We start from the raw sequence: 17999 nt of genomic DNA on the forward strand, positions 1-17999 counted from the left end.
TGAGTCAATTTCACAACCATATCTACTAATGGATCTGCACCAGAAATGGTAAAGGAGTGTAAACAACAAAAAATTGACTTAGAAACACCCAAAGGTTCAATGCAATACAGATTGTTTACAGTGTTACTGAAAATTCACAAAATGGTATGAACCAGACTTTTAAAAAATACTAAAGAAAGTCCTAATATCAATACTAGAGTATAGTAAACTTAAAAAGTACAGTACAAAATACAGCAAAAAAAAAAAAAAACAGCTGCCATCTAAAACATTTATGTGCACAACATGTATAAAATATAAGTATAATATAAGTACAGGAAAAAACTACAGTGCTGTAGTAATAGATAATATGTAAAGCTCTCAGTTACACCAAATCATCTTAGTGTTCTGGAGAATAGTAGTGAGATCATGTAACTGACAATATACCTATAACTTCCCATAAAAATATATATAAATGAATGAATAGTCATCCTCCAAAGTCAATCGTTTTCGTAGTCTTTTCAGTTTTCTTCCTCCTCCTCTTCTCCTTCTTCATCCTCTCCATCCAGATCCTCCTCTTCTTCATCATCAACTACATCCTCTTCGCCTTCCTCATCTTCAGCCTCTGCCTCCTCACCCTCGACCTGGGCCACATCTGCCCCATTGGTTGCTTTCTTACAAGGTGCCTCATTGCTGGTTGTCCGGGACCGCGCAAAATTTAGCTATGTATCAAATTTAGAAAGGGGCTCGAAATACGGACACCGTTGAATCTTTTAATTCGGATAACATGTTAACATTATCTTCCAAGTTCATATAGTTATGTGTAAATTGCTATGAGGAAATCCAACGCTGACAACAATAATTCAATCAATCAGTTTCAATCATTTAATGTTCACTCGTCGCTTGCTCAAGTACATTCTGACGATATGTTGAATATTACACCCTTTAGTATCTTACTAAGACAATGGCTTCATGAACTTCCTAATCAATGGCTTCTTAATCAGAATAGTAAACAAGCCTACTCTGCCTATGTAGACTTTACATAACATATTATAAGGAGTTACAGACTACAGTAAAAAGTTATTACGTGAAGTTACCGAAATTGCCTGTGAATTACTTGATGTCTCCGACATGGTGTCAGTCAGTGAGGAGATAACATTGTAATCCTTGAGGTTGTCCTGAGATAAAGCAGGGTTCTCTGGTCTGTTCAACAGAAACACACCAACGACAGTTTACAAGCAGCTTGAGCCTCTGAAAAATACAACAAAAAAGGGTAGAAGTAAATTTTAGACATTAGTTCATGGGCAATCCATAAAAATTTATGTTCAATTATGCATTTTGAATCAAACTCAAATTTATATGACCCTGATATTAATTCAATTCAAAACATGCATGCATAGAATAGAAAATGGACAAAAATCATTGTAGAAATTGCACCAGCTTGTAACTAGTAATGTGCTACAATTCTCTAATCATGCACACAAAGCTTCTGAATGCATATAATCAAGGTTTTCGATCTGAAAGTAAGATAAACCTAGCAACATCAATTTTCACTAATGGATAATTGCGCCTACCTGCTGGTGTGTTTGTCACATAGAGTGTCTCCTCTGGCTTAACCCCAATGTCATTGATAATGTTCTTATAGCTTGCCATTTCAGTCTTTGACCCATCTTTGGAGTCAAAGAAACCAGACAGACACTGAAACAAAAAATGTTCATTTATGATACATGACAGATAATTGGTGTTTTTTTTTAAATTAAAATACTGAAATACATATAAAAAAGTTTTCTATTATACTCTCTTTCCCTATTACTTATCTAACAATGACAAAAATTGATTGAAAATATACACTGAAGCTTAGAGGAAGACCTAGATGTTATATGAATATCTTTCTTATACTAAAGTCACTCTAATCCTTTGTTGATGTTCAACAATGTCATAAGACTAGTTACTTTTATGAATGAATATAATATAAACCACAGTCAACATTTTCGTCATTTACGGCCAAGTGGAACACCTTTTAGCATTTTCCCAATTATCTTTTTGCTGTGTGTTAGAGTTTATAATTATAACAGAGAGTAATTACAGACAGTTGAGAGAAAGATAAAAACTGCCTCTGTTCTAATATCAATATATTCCTAAATTTCATCTTATTAGTTGCCATAGCAATTGGGTCATAATTCTATTTATCTTATACTATGGTTAACAACAAAATGAGAGGAATTAATCATAATTGAAAATAACCTTGTCCAAAGAATTAATATTAAGGGCAGAATATATATAATGAAACCACTCTGCTAATTAAGACATGCCTAGAATCACAGTATCATAGTAGAGAAGACTAGAATATATGATGAAACAACTCTGCTAAGATATGTCTAGAATCACAGTATCATAGTAGAGAAGACTAGAATATATGATGAAACTACTCTGCTAAGATATGTCTAGAATCACAGTATCATAGTAGAGAAGAATAGAATATATGATGAAACTACTTTGCTAAGATATGCCTGAATCACAGTATCATAGTAGAGAAGACTAGAATATATGATGAAACTACTCTGCTAAGATATGTCTAGAATCACAGTATCATAGTAGAGAAGACTAGAATATATGATGAAACTACTCTGCTAAGATATGTCTAGAATCACAGTATCATAGTAGAGAAGACTAGAATATATGATGAAACTACTCTGCTAAGATATGTCTAGAATCACAGTATCATAGTTGAGAAGACCAGAATATATGATGAAACTACTTTGCTAAGATATGCCTGAATCACAGTATCATAGTAGAGAAGACTAGAATATATGATGAAACTACTCTGCTAAGATATGCCTAGAATCACAGTATCATAGTAGAGAAGACCAGAATATATGATGAAACTACTTTGCTAAGATATGCCTGAATCACAGTATCATAGTAGAGAAGACTAGAATATATGATGAAACTACTCTGCTAAGATATGTCTAGAATCACAGTATCATAGTAGAGAAGACTAGAAGATGAAACATGTTATGACAGGCATCACCAGACATGTATAATGCAGTGTATATATGCATGCAGTTCTCACTAGAACATACTCTACTATGTTATACCAAGGTAATGTTTCTTTTCAAGTTTCTCTTAGTGCAGTACAGCTGCTAGTCCACCCAGTAGAGATGGTAGTCCACCCAGTACAGTTGGTAGTCCACCCAGTAGAGATGGTAGTCCACCCAGTACAGTTGGTAGTCCACCCAGTAGAGATGGTAGTCCACCCAGTACAGTTGGTAGTCCACCCAGTAGAGATGGAAGTCCACCCAGTACAGCTGCTAGTCCACCCAGTAGAGATGGTAGTCCACCCAGTTGACCTTTCTGGAAAATAATAAATTTGAACATGTACTTTCTTTTATGGACAAATCAAACACAAAAATATTCAAATATAACTGAAACTCAGCTTTTTAGAAGGGTAATATCTTTTACTAAATAATACTTTGGTAAAAAACTCTATTCCATGTAAAACATGTATTAGTTCTATAAGACAGGAATGAGAAGAGTATACGGTGATAATTCCATGTCCACTTAACTGGATAAATATAAACAAATATATCCATCACATACATTAAAAAATAAACGATAAGTATCAAGACAAAATTTCCTAATAAACCATGTTTTAAAGGCATCTCAATATACTGTTTATCTAACTCTTGGGGGAATTAAAATAGCGCAAACAACACCACTGGACAACTAGATCTCTCAACCTTGGTTTTAAAATACTAAAGAAGTGATAGGGGGTACCCATCTTAACATCAGTAACATCAGTATATGCCTATTACCAGTTATTGTCTTTTGGGGACAATATATTTGGGAAAACTGAAATTTACATTGAAAAGACTGGCAAATCCCAGGACTTAAAATAGTTAAACATTAACAATTTTGTTAAATCTTGTCCAATATTTCTAAAGTTTGTATAAATGATGCTTAACAACAATAAAAACCTGTGATAGGCTGATCAAATGACTGCATCTAATGAAAGGTATCTTCTTCGACTATATATTGAAAAAACTGAAAATTACACTGAAAACACTGGCAAATCCCAGGACTTAAAATAGTTAAACATTAACACTTTTGTCAAATCTTGTCCAATATTCCTGAAATTTGTACAAATGATGCTTAACAACAATAAAAATCTGTGATTAGATGATCTGTTGACTGTATCTAATGAAAAGTGTTTTTTGGGACAACATATTTGGGAAAACTGAAATTTACATTGAAAAGACTGGCAAATCCCAGGACTTAAAATAGTTAAATGCTAATAATTTTGTTAAATCTTGTCCAGTATTTCTGAAATTTGTACAAATGATGCTTAACAACAATAAAAACCTGTGACAGGCTGATCAAATGACTGAGTCTAATGAAAAGTATCTTCTTTCGACAATATCTTTGAAAAAACTGATCATTACACTGAAAACACTGGCAAATTCCATGGCTTAAAATGGTTAAATGTTAATAATTTTGCAATGTGATTATAAAATAAAATAGCAAATGTGATGACTTGAGGTTGTTTGTGTAAGAGGTTGCAAATTACCTATAACTGTCATCTGCAAAAAAAATATATACCCATACAAGACTTCTCCTTACTATCAATGCCAGATACAGATTACTCCTTACAATGGGTTTCTGGAATGGGTTGTTGTTAGCACAATATTTGACAATGTCCTAAATCTTGCAACATATCATGTATTGTACACATGGATAAGACATAGTGCTGCTCTTGGTGCTGTCTTTAACTGCCTGCTTTTTCATGGTAAGGGTACTCTGGAAAAAGAACAATATAACTGAAAAAACTGAAAATTACATTGAAAAGACTGGCAAATCCCATAACTTAAAATAGTTAAACGTTAATAATTTTGACAAATCTTGTCCAATGTTTCTGAAATCTATACAAATGATGCTTAACAATAATAAAAATCTGTGATAAGCTGATCAGTTGTCTGTGTCTCATTTTAAGTGTCAAGTTTATTGGAACTTTATAATCAGAAGTGTGAGACTTAACCAAAACAAATATTTCAATATTGCAATGTATTATTTACTCTCAAAGAAAGCAGCAAATGTGATGATTTGAGTTTGTTTGTGTAGAAGGTTGCAAATTACCTATAACTGTCATCTGGAAATCAATATATACCCATTCAAGACTTCTTCTTGCTATCAATGCCAGATGCAGATAACTCCTCACAATGGGTTTCTGGAATGGGTTGCTGTTAGCACAATATTTGACGATGTCCTAAATCTTGCCAAATATCATGTATTGTACACATGGATAAGACATACTGCTGCTTTTGCTGCTGTCTTTCACTGCCTGCTTTTTCATAGTAAGGGTACTCTCAGACATGCTGAAACTGTCTGGACTGATAAAAAATTGGACTTGGTCGGTCCAAAGGACCGACAAGAGTTTTAAGAGGCGCCATTTTGAATTTCCAGTCATCGTTCGATGTACTTCAAGAATAAAATTATATAAAACCCAAAGCATTTTCCATTTCAAACTGACCACATTCACAAACAAAGTGAGCTACCTAATTGCAGTATCCGTCTCAAAAAAAAAATTGGGTGATTTCCGGTCTGGCAAAAATCCATTCAGTCCGGCAAATTTTTCATTACTGCCGGTCCAAATGTCCAGCCATTCTGAAAAGTTTTCAGCATGTCTGTACTCTGGAAAAAGAAGAACATAATTAACTGAAAAAACTGAAAATTACATTGAAAAGACTAGCAAATCCCCTATAAATTACCTATAACTGTCATCTGGAAAACAATATATACCCATACAAGATGCAGATTACTACTTACAATGGGTTTCTGGAATGAATTGCTGGTAACTGTGACCTTGAAATTGATCTTTACACTGGCAAACAATGTTAGTTTTAAAAATATTTGACATGATCCTGTCTACCACTTCCTTGGTAGAATATCCTCCCAGTGTGGCAAGGTGGTTTGACTATTGAAATAAATATAAAACCTTAATTAGTATAGCAGATTTATATATATATACATACAACAAATGATAAGTGTTCAGATTAAAATATATTTAATTTAATCATTTATCAAATAACCATTTAAAAAAAAACAAATTTATAATTTATTCCATAGGTAGCTTCAGCACAACAATCACTACATTAATCATACTATTATTTTTTTAAAACTTACCAGTAATTTCATTTTATACTTATCTTTAAGTGTGTTTTCAACCCTTGCCACATCTTCTCTAGTCTACATAGGAAACTTAATTATATTTTAGCAGCTTTTTCAGCTTTTGCAGCAGCAATTTTCACCTTGATTGCTTTATTTCTATCAGGTCCATGGTGACAGTCCATGATGATTTCACTGAAAATCATAAAAGGTATCAAATTCTAACTGTCCACATGAAGTATCTTGTCTTTGATTCCATCTTATCATTTTGGTTGAGAATTTCCAGTCTCATCTTACAAATTGCACCATTCCATCATATTTATATAATATTAATCAGCAAAACATGTTGTATTTTGCATGCAGATCTGTGGATTGTTGCTTACCAGAAAACACAATGTCCTCAAATTTCTCTTCCACTGCCAGGGCCTCCCGACACCAGTTTACTCTTTTTGGACGGTTGATCAATCTTACAAGTTGACAGTAGCCTTAACTAGCTTTCCCACTCTTCACCCAGCCAATCGTCTTTCTAAATCTCCACACAGCGCTGGATGATACAAGCAGACCTGTTAAAACAAACAAAAAAGAGGAGGATTTATATGAACTTTCAGACAATAAAATTTTTTCTTCATATATACAAGTGATTATTTATTTACAAATTAAATCAATACAACTAGGTAAGGTATTGCAAGTGCAGGTACTTTGACAATTATAACAGTCCAAAAAAGAAAAACATCTTTGACTGCATTTCAGGAGATTTAGATCGATCCATCTGGATCAACCCAACTCCCTGGGGGTTCAAGCTAAATTGCTGTCAGCCGAGCGTGCACGACAGTTAATTACCCCCGTACAGCTTTCAGTAGGTGGGACAGACATTTAAGCCGGTTAAGCTGACACCAATCTATTTAAGCCGGTTAAGCTGACACCAATCTAGTGAGACTCCCCAGGGGGATAGATTGATCTAAATATCTATGGGAATGGAGTCTTTTACTTATGACTTCAATCAAGTATGTGTGACTAGAATACTTCCACAGTCCCTCAGCACTGAACCCAAAAAAAAATCTGTCTTTAAAACAAATATAATTTTGCAACAGTTGTTAAACTGATATTTTCCATTAATATGTCAAATGTTCAGTTTTCATTCCACGTTCATTCTTTTACCCTCCCTCTGCTGCTACATGTTGCTGTGGATGGCAGTGTGACAGCAGCCCTGGTGCTAGCTGTTGTTGTTGTTGTTGCAGTTGGGCTGTCACTTGAGATATCATTATCATCATCATCATCTTCATCATCATTGCCTACTAATTAATTAATTTTTTTTTTTTTACAAAACCCACCAAGAGCAGGCAAATTTTCTAGATCAATTGTGCATAGTGGTTCTGTAAATCCACAGATCGCAGTGTCTAAGCACAATATTTGACAATGGGAGCATTCACATCAAAAGTGCTGAGGTCTAGTAAGGCTGCGACCTAAATATGGCATCCCTGCAGGGGCACAGTAACTATCTCGGCTCAATTCTACTGGTCGAGGGACAACACGTGGGGAGGCATGTGAGAGGCGGAGAGACCACTACAGGATAAGCGGTCTTCCTTTCATGTAGGTCCGCCATATTTAGGTTGAAGCCTTACTAGACCTCGGCTCTTCTCGATGTGAATGCTCCCAATGTCCTAAATCTTGAAACATCCCATGACTTAAAATAGTTAAACGTTATTCATTTTGTCAAACCTTGTCCAATATTTCTGAAATTTTGAAAAATGATGCTTAAAAAGAATAAAAATCTGTGATAAGCTGATCAAATGACTGTGTCTAATGAAAAGTTTCTTCTTCGGACAATATCTTTGAAAAAACTGGAAATTACACTGAAAACACTGGCAAATTCCACGACTCAAAACAGTTAAACGTTAATAATTTTGACAAATCTTGTCCAATGTTTCTGAAATCTATACAAATGATGCTTAACAATAACAAGGCAGCAAAGCTGTCAAATGTACAGACAAGAAAAAAGGAAAAAACAAAATAGGGTACAGTCAATTCTGATGCAAAAGTACATTATGTTAAACTGCAAATTCAACATCAAATTTTAATTATGCTCAACAGGTAATTCCAATGTAAGTAAAATGTGTAACAAGCATAAGGCTTCAGCCCCATAGGAGTTCAAGTTCACACTCTGAAAATGTATAACTTCCAGAAAAAGAAGTCAATTAGACTGCTTTTCCAACTCAGGTTGCATTTTAGTCCTGTAATTCTTTTTTGAAAGTTTGGCAATCATAAGTAACATGGTTTTCCCATAATGGTTTTCATGGCAGCAGCACCCAAAATTGTGAGTTCTTCTATTCTGATGCAATATTACATAATGGTTAACAGCAAAATGACAATCAATTTTTAATAATAAAATAAAGGTATCATGGATTTTCAGAAAATGTGACTAGCATGGGTCTTCAAGCCTGTGGAACTTCAAAGTCACACCTTGAAAATGCCAATATGTGAAAAATTAAACTTTCACAAAAAAAAAATGTTTAACCGGCAGAAAGAATTACCAAACAGATTGCATTGCCTACTGAAGCTGTATTTAAGTCCCATGTTTCTTTCTGTAAGTTTGAGAACAGTAAATGACATGGTTTTCCTTAAATGGTCATCATAGGAGCAGTGCCCAAAAAAGGTTTATTTTCAAATTTTGATGCAATATTACATAATGTTTAACACCATAATGATCATCAATTTTTAATAATATCATGTATATTCAGAAAATGTGACTAGCAAAGGTCTTCATGCCCATGGAACTTCAAAGTGACACCTTGAATATGCCAAAATGTAAACTAGACAGCACTGTGCTGAAATGGGTTTATTTCCATTTTTAACACTTTTTTAATATAAGACGAAATAAACAGTTTACTGCCATTTTTATATGATCAACTAAGAAAATTGATGAGATGGGACAAATATCTATAGAACTGTGTCAAATGTCCAATTTCCTCCATTCTGACATTCTGAACATAGTAAATGATTGAATCTGACTGATATGAGTTTATTTCCATTTTTGACACTTTATTACACAATACACGATAACAAGTTTACCATCATTTCTACATAATCAACTAACAATGTTGTAAAGATGCAGGAAATGTCAAACAAACACTTTTATGTGTCTAATTAATTAAATAATAAGACTGTTAACATGCCTAAGAATTGAATTTGAGGAAATGTGAAACAAGGCAGCAAAGCTGTCAAATGTACAGACAAAAAGCAGACAATAACAATGCACAAAACAGGCTACTGTCAAATCTGATGCAAAAGTACATTATGCTTAACTGCAAATTCAACATCAAATTTTAATTATGCTCAACAGGTAATACCAATGTAAGTGAAATGTGAAACAAGCGTAAGGCTTCGAGCCCATGGGAGTTTAAGTTCACACTTTGAATATGCCAGAATGAGAAAAATGAAAATTTCACATAAAACTGCTTAAATTCAATAATAAATGATAACCCATTTGAGCTGGCTTTCTTATTTGAACTGCATACCAATCCTACCAATCATACTTGTAAGTTGAAAATACTAATAAGTAACAGTTTTCTTTTCATAATGTTTGTAGTAGCAGTGCAAAAAGATTTTTGTCAATTTTGATGTAACATTACATAATAAATTACAGAATAATTATCACCAATTTTTGATTATTGACTATAAATAGCATGGACAAGTAGAAAATTTGATTACCATTTGGCTTCATGTCCATGGGAGCTTCGAGTCCCACAATGAATATGCCAACATGATAAAAATGAATATTTCACTAAAATGTATATCTTCCAGAAAAAGAAGCCAATTAGACTGCTTTTCCAGCTCAGGCTGCATTTTAGTCCTTTGTTTCTTTTTTGAAAGTTTGACAATCATAAGTAACATGGTTTTCCCATAATGGTCATCATGGCAGCAGCACCCAAAATTGTGTTTTCTTCTATTTTAATGCAATATTACATAATGCTTAACAGCATAATGACCATCAGTTTTTAATAATAAAAGATCCGTATCATGGATTTTCAGAAAATGTGATTAGCATGGGTCTTCAAGCTCGTGGAGGTTCTTAAGTCACACCTTGAAAATGCCAATATGTGAAAAATTAAATTTTCACAAAAAAAAAAAAAAAACAGTTTAACTGCCAGAAAAATTTACCAAACAAACTGCATTGCCCACTGAAGCTTTATTTAAGTCCCATGTTTCTTTCCTGTAAGTTTGAGAACAGTAAGTGACATGGTTTTCCTTAAATGGTCATCATGGGAGCAGTGTCCAAAATAGGTGTGTCTTCAAATTTTGATGCAATATTACATAATGTTTAACAGGATAATTACCATCAATTTTTAATAATAAAATATTAGTATCATGGATATTCAGAAAATGTTCCTAGCAAAGGTCTTCAGGCCCAAGGAACTTCAAAGTCACACCTTGAAAATGCCAATATGTGAAAAATTAAATTTTCACAAAAAAAACAGTTTAACTGCCAGAAAAATTTACCAAACAAACTGCATTGCCCACTGAAGCTTTATTTAAGTCCCATGTTTCTTTCCTGTAAGTTTGAGAACAGTAAGTGACATGGTTGTCCTTAAATGGTCATCATGGGAGCAGTGTCCAAAATAGGTGTGTCTTCAAATTTTGATGCAATATTACATAATGTTTAACAGGATAATTACCATCAATTTTTAATAATAAAATATTAGTATCATGGATATTCAGAAAATGTTCCTAGCAAAGGTCTTCAGGCCCAAGGAACTTCAAAGTCACACCTTGAAAATGCCAAAATGTAGACAAGGCAGCACTGTCCTGAAATGTGTTTTTTTCCATTTTTAACAATTTTTTAACATATAACAAAATTAACAATTTACTGCCATTTTTATATGATCAACTAAGAAAATTGATGAGATAGGAAAAATATCAATAGAACAGTGTTAAATGTCCAATTTCCTCCATTCTGAGATTCTGAACATAGTGAATGAATGAATCTGACAAACTGCTATGATATGAGTTTATTTCTATTTTTGAAACTCTATTATACAATACATGATAACAAGTTTACCATCATTTTTACATAATCATTTAACAATGTTGTAAAGATGCAGGAAATGTCAAACAAACACTTTTACGAATCTTATTAGTTAAATAATGAGACTGTTAACATGCCTAAGAATTGAATCTGAGGAAATGTGAAAAAACAGCATAACTTATAAAATAATGGTCCGATTATGCTGATTTTCGAACTTGACCTGCGTTTTAGTAAGATTAATTACTCCTGTGAGTTTCATGACAACAGGTCTATCGGTTTTCCTTGAAATGTGTTAACAGTGTTGCACATATGCTCAAAAGTGAAAAAAACAGCATAACTACTAAAATAGTGGCCCGATCATGCTGATTTTCGAACTTGATCTGCGTTTTAGTAAGATTGATTACTCCTGTGAGTTTCATGACAACAGGCCTATCTGTTTTCCTTGAAATGTGTTAACAGTGTTGTATATATGCTAAAAAGTGAAAAAACAGCATAAATTCTACAATAATGGCCCGATCATGCTGATTTTCGAACTTGACCTGTGTTTTATGAATATTAGTCAGCTCTGTAAATGTTAGGCCAAAAAGTAAAACCGTCTTCCACTTATGGTGTTAACGCTGAAAGTGCACGGCGACGGCGACATGATCGGCGACGGCGACGGCGACGACAGACGCAGGTGATGGCAATATGTACAGACACATCTGTGTCTGTACATAAAAACAGCATGACTTCTAAAACAATGGCCTGATTATACTAATTTTCAAACTCTACCTGCATTTTAGTAAGATTGACCACTCCTGTGAGTTTAATGACAATTGGTCTATCTGTTTTTCTTATATTGTGTTTACAGTGTTGCATATATGCTAAAAAGTGAAAAAACAGCATAACTACTAAAATAGTGGCCTGATCATGCCGATTTTCGAACTTGACCTGCGTTTTAGTAAGATTGATTACTCCTGTGAGTTTCATGACAACAGGCCTAACGGTTTTCCTTAAAATGTGTTAACAGGGTTGCATATATGCTGAAAAGTGAAAAAAACAGCATAACTTCTACAATAATGGCCCGATCATGCTGATTTTAGAACTTGACCTGCGTTTTATGAATATTCATCAGCTCTGTAAATATAAAGCCAAAAAGTAAAACTGCCCTCCACTTATGGTGTTAACAAGGAAAGTGCACGGCGCCGGCATCGGCGACGGCATCGGCGACGACAGCGACGACAGACACAGGTGATGGCAATATGTACAGACACATCTGTGTCTGTACATAAAAATCTGTGATAAGCTGATCAGTAGTCTGTGTCTCATTTTAAGTGTCAAGTTTATTGGAACTTTATAATCAGAAGTGTGAGACTTAACCAATTTGAAAAGAAATATTTCAATATTGCAATGTAATATTTACTCTCAAAGAAAACAGCAAATGTAATGATCTGAGTTTGTTTGTGTAGGAGGTTGCAAATTACCTATAACTGTCATCTGGAAAACAATATATACCCATACAAGACTTCTTCTTGCTATCAATGCCAAATGTGATCCATGACAGCTAACCTGCTGAGAGTGAATGGCACCCTATGTGGACAAGTTGGGAATGCTGGAATTGATAACAGGTGACTACATACATCTTTTTCAATAGCAGTATATGAATCAGCTTTGCAACAGTTTTAGAAATGGACCAATATCTGTACTTTAAAGCTGGGACATAATTTTATATCAGATTTTCAAACAAAGAAGTTGGTATTTTCTGGTCAAATGCACCCATTACTCGTCTCTTAATTCACCGAGTTAACTAAATTGACAAGCAATCTTTACAGCTTCAGTAAGGAACCCACTACTTGACAACCCATTTCTTTGATATCCATCTTCATTCTAAGCAATACTTACTACACCCTTCCTTATTGCTGTCATTGCTATAGTCATTGCTGTGGTAACATCTCCAAGTTAAGTTGATACAGCAACAATATTACCACATACAAACATATATGGATGACATGTGTGATCCACAGGAAGACAATAAAAAATACATCTTTAAAACAATCTACTTTATTTTCAAGTGTCTTAAAACTGTTCCTTCACTTTCTTTGACAAAGCATTAAGATACCTGGGTAATTTACATTAAAATTCTTACATCATTAGCAGCACAAATTCACCTAAATATCAGGCATTACATTGAACAAGATGAAAAACTTGCTGAAAGGCTGTGATTAAGCAGCAATACAGATTCAAAAATTCACTGAAATATGTAAAGATCCAGAGGATAATGAAATCCACTTATGAAGCTTCATGAAACTCATGTTGTTATCTGACCATCTTGAAAATAAGCCTGCGGTTATTGTGTTTTATTATTTTTATTTTAATATAGTTCTGTGCCTCCTAGTTCAGTGTAGTAGTCTGGAGTCATTGTGTTCCATTGTGGCATTATAGTCCTGTGCCTCCTAGTACGGTGTAGTACAGTGTAGTGTGGAGTCAGATGATGAACTGGAAAAGACAAAAAGTCAATGACCAGGGTTTTTCCTAAAGATTCAGAATATTAGAATTACATCAAATAAACTGCAAAGAAATATTTTATAAAAAAAAATTACCAAAAAAAGTGTTGTTGTAAGTCGACGCTCAAGCATACACTGTACCAGTACTGATAAGACTAATAAAGAGGTGGGTTTATGGTGCTTTCTGAAACTCTGGATGGTAGTGCTAGTTCATGTAAGTGGACACGCCATGGGCAGTTTTAGTTGTTCATAGTTAAGTTCATATATTACTATTTAGACAGATGACTCAAAAGAAACAAGAAAAATGGCCCACTTAAAAATTATATAAGAAGGAATAACGTCAGTTCTTCATTTTATTGCCTCACCTTCATAAGGCATTGGATGAAAGGGGAATGGCAAAACTGAAGTAGATGACTGCGTGCAATCTTGCTAGAACTCCAAGAGCGCTTTTAATCTGCAGCGTCAACATTCTGAAGCATTTTGTAAAATCTTCACCAGCACATTGCATCGTGATGTGAACAGTGAACAACTGACACAGTCGATACCATATGTATCCGTCACTTTAGATGTCTCATCCTGAACTCACCAATTAAGTTTGTCAATAGAATCTATGACAAAACCATCTAAGAAAAGTGTCCTGATGTATGGTGAAACTCAGTGTGCAGAACGTTTGATGAAAATTCCGACTTTTCAGCGTCACCCTTTGCCTAGTCTACTCCATATGAAAATTGTTTAGTATAGATGGCGCTATGCAAGAGGTGAGATTTAGGATTTGTAAAGGACTGCGGCCAGTATCAGCAACAGGTTCCCCGCTTGCTTTCTAAGAAACTCGTGCGAGGAGGGAGGGAGTTCTGGAACCGCAATAGATATGACCAGTGTCCAGGCACTGTGATATATATTACGATATATTGTGATTTCTATTTAGTAGAAAGACTCAAGGTCGAGAGCGTCAATCTGATTGGTTTAAAGTTAAGGAAACTATACAGGAACCGTCCAATGAAATTCTTTTATGCAATAATTATTCCTGTTTATTGTTTTAGTCAACAAAGCAAAGAGACAATGTCTATAGACTTACAGTCGCTGGTAAGTTTTATTTTTTATTCAAAATTGAAATTCTGTAGCAAGTTCAATGTAAGCCCACACAGCGCCTTTTTATCCGTCGTTCATGATTTTTTATGTGATTAATTAATATTTTAAATAAAATTCTTAAAAATTTCTTGTCACATGACGATTTGCTGATCATTCTGGTAATGGTACAATTAAATGTAGTTTACATCACAAACTTCCAAATAAAGATACAGACCTCTATGTATCCCGTTAACATGATTTCTTTAATTTGTTGTACATATTGCAGATGATAGCTGATATGGAAAATGAAATAAATAAAAAAGAACAGTGTGCTCGTAAGTTGTGTGCGTGTTTGTATAATCAGACACATGTGTTTTATAGTACAACGGGCCTAAAACTACTCTTGCATTTTTTGTTGTTATATAAATAAAAAAAAAGATTTAATTTGTTCATAATAAGAAACTAAGATATCCTATTCTTTATTTACATTAATGAAGTGATCAGTTTGAATGTCTGTAATGTTAATATCAACAACGATATATTGATAGTATTTCTTTCTATTTTACTTTTTACTTTGAACAGCAAAGACCACTGTAAGAGTTTTCTTAACCAACAACTATTTAAAGGCCAAAGTGGTGGGCAGGGGAACTGCCCTCGGGGGATGGGACCCCCAGAAAGGTGTGAACAAAAATAATGATCTCAGGTAAAAATGATTTTCTTTGAAATTGAAAAAGAAAATTTAAAGTCTGATATGTTTAAGTATTTATTAAAACCTTCATTCATTTCTTCTAGTGTATTTATCAGTTGATTGTATATATTAGTAAACATTTTATTTTACATTTTAGACATTAACATATCTTTAAGTTATTTATTTGTTTGTTTTTTCATTCATTCATTCATTCTTTAAATTTATTCAGCCTTACCACCCTGGGTCTGGCTGGACATGGGAGCCTGAACCCTTTAGGAACAGGTGCCTCCAGGTGACCACTAAGGACAGCATGGAAGTGACCTGTACTTGGGGAGAAGTGGACATGGAAATAAAAGGTGCTTGAACTCATAATTCTCGTAACCTTTTAAATCTGTCATGTACAACATTTGGAAATAAAAGATTACTTGAGCTCACTATCCTATAAAAAAAACTTTAGAAAAATGATGATATGGTCCTTTAATATTGTCAAATACATTTAAGACTTTATTTTAGTGTATATCATAACTTGTAAATAATAAATAAATGTGCCATCTTATTCCAGAGTGGGACTACATGTACAAGCCTGAAGTCCACACAAGTGGTAAGTCCACACCATTGCTCTATTCAATCAACTTGATGCATTTTTTATCTTTTCGGAAGGATTCATGAAATAAAATTACAGCAATACCCTGATTCACAGGGTGCAAGTCTGGGCCCTCAGGGGCTGTTGTCAATGAATTTGGAGACCTAGCTAATGTTCACTAACTCCATGAAAACTCTCACTGAATACAATCAGATTAACAGACTAACACGCTTCTCTTTGTCTCCAACATACTCCAACATACTCACATAATTGGTATTCCTTAAAATTCATTTCTGTTCTTTCAGCTGATACCAAAGAAGAGAATAATTATTAATGTAGCAATTGTTAAGACCCAAAGCATTGAGGAACTAGGTAAGGCTGGAATCTTAGTAAAATAATAATGAATTTTTATATAATTGCACACACGCATGCACTAACAAACACACATGCACATACACACTGCAAGCATGTTGCTTAAGGAATGTCTATTTTTTAGCATACTTAAGAAGATAATTTCTTTATTTTTAAGTCAATTAAATCTTTGAATGTGTCTTCATCAAAGTGTAATGGGCCTACTGAATCCTTTTCGAACATGCACAGATATGGAATGTTAAGCTTGTATTTTTAAATATTAAAATATTATTAAAATATTTTTTCTTTAGCTGATATCAAAGACACAAAGAGTGTGTCAGATGCTGAGGGCAGCGAGGAGAGAGGTAAGACAGTAAGATCAATTTAACAGGTGTTCATTTAACACACTTTAAAAATTTACACACACACAAACAGGCTCTCAGACACAAACAGGGGCAAATTGAGGCCATCTTCTGGGTCTTCCGCAAGATGGTCAGAAGTTTACATTGATGGGGATTTAATTTTTTGTCAGAAGACAGTCCACAATGGAGGATGGATCAACAAACATAATTTGCAAGACTGTCAGAAAATCTCTCTTGATCCGCCCCTTACAAACATTGTGTTTTTATTCCCTGTTCAGTGATCTAAATCTTTGAATACATCTTTGACTGTGGTATTGAATCCTTGTTGTGCATGTGCATGGAATGTTGAATTTGTGTTCCTTTTTTTTTCCTTCAGTTGATGTCAAAGACACTACAACTACTGTAACAGAGCTCATGAAGGAGAGAGGTAAGACAACAGGGTCAATAGAATAGGGATCTATTTATTACATTGATGACATGTGATTGTGCATGTACACGCATGCACGCACACACATGCACACATGCACACACACGCACACAGTTGATACCAAACTGAAAGACAAGAACAATGTAACACTTGTAAAGACCCTAAGTATGGAGGAGATAGGTAAGACAGGAATCTCAGTAAAATAGTTATGATTTTTAATATACTTATGAAACATGCGTGCACACACACATACACTAACAAACACACATACACGCACATATACACACACCACAAGCATGTTGCTCAAGCAAAATCTTTAGCATACTTAAGAAGATTATTTATTTTTAAGTCATTTAAATATTTGAATGTGTCTTCCATAAATTGTAATACTGAATCCTATCTGAACATGCACAGATATGGAATGGTAAGTTTTTATTTGATATCATTTTTTCTTTAGCCAATATCAAAGACACGAAGAGTGTGTCAGATGCTGAGGGCATCAAAGAAAAAGGTAAGACAATAAGCTTAGGACAATTTAATGGGAATTCATTTAATACACTTAAAAATGTAAACACACACAGATGGACTTTATGGGGGGAGACTCTCATGCACAAACACTGAGTTTAAATTCTCTGTTCATGCAGTGATCTAAATCTTTGAATGAATCGATGACTTTGTTAAGTAATGTATTGAATTCTTGTTGTGCACAGCTATGAAATGTTTCATTTGTTTTCCTGTCTTTCTTCAGTCAATATCAAAGACACAAAACCTGTGACAGTGGACATGAAGGAGAGGTAAGACAGTAAGGCCAATAGAATACGGGTCTATTTATTACACTGATGGAATGTAATTGTGCATGTACACACACACACACAC

At 34.1% G+C, this 17999-nt stretch overlaps 1 protein-coding gene and 3 long non-coding RNA genes across 5 annotated transcripts in view; all 4 read right to left on the reverse strand.

Annotated features, from left to right (window-relative positions):
* The window catches only part of LOC147762152 (uncharacterized), a 235377-nt gene that overhangs the window by 116383 nt on the left and 100995 nt on the right, over positions 1-17999 (reverse strand). The window lies entirely within an intron of this gene.
* Positions 262-1219, reverse strand: LOC147762153 (uncharacterized). The gene is made up of 2 exons (XR_015334129.1): positions 1074-1219; positions 262-698 (listed from the first exon to the last, which is right to left on the reverse strand). It is a non-coding gene; the product is annotated as an uncharacterized LOC147762153 (long non-coding RNA).
* LOC147762154 (uncharacterized) lies at positions 3429-7110 on the reverse strand. 2 transcript variants are annotated; one of them, XR_015333982.1, is made up of 4 exons: positions 6522-7110; positions 5800-6333; positions 5110-5664; positions 3429-4773 (listed from the first exon to the last, which is right to left on the reverse strand). It is a non-coding gene; the product is annotated as an uncharacterized LOC147762154 (long non-coding RNA). The 2 variants fall into 2 exon arrangements; XR_015333981.1 differs by having other exon boundaries at positions 5110-6333.
* On the reverse strand, positions 13186-14502 carry LOC147762155 (uncharacterized). The gene is made up of 2 exons (XR_015333691.1): positions 14010-14502; positions 13186-13636 (listed from the first exon to the last, which is right to left on the reverse strand). It is a non-coding gene; the product is annotated as an uncharacterized LOC147762155 (long non-coding RNA).

Source organism: Lingula anatina, chromosome 4, assembly GCF_051362555.1.
Source record: "Lingula anatina isolate TDL-2025a chromosome 4, LinAna3.0, whole genome shotgun sequence".
NCBI classification, from domain to species: domain Eukaryota; kingdom Metazoa; phylum Brachiopoda; class Lingulata; order Lingulida; family Lingulidae; genus Lingula; species Lingula anatina.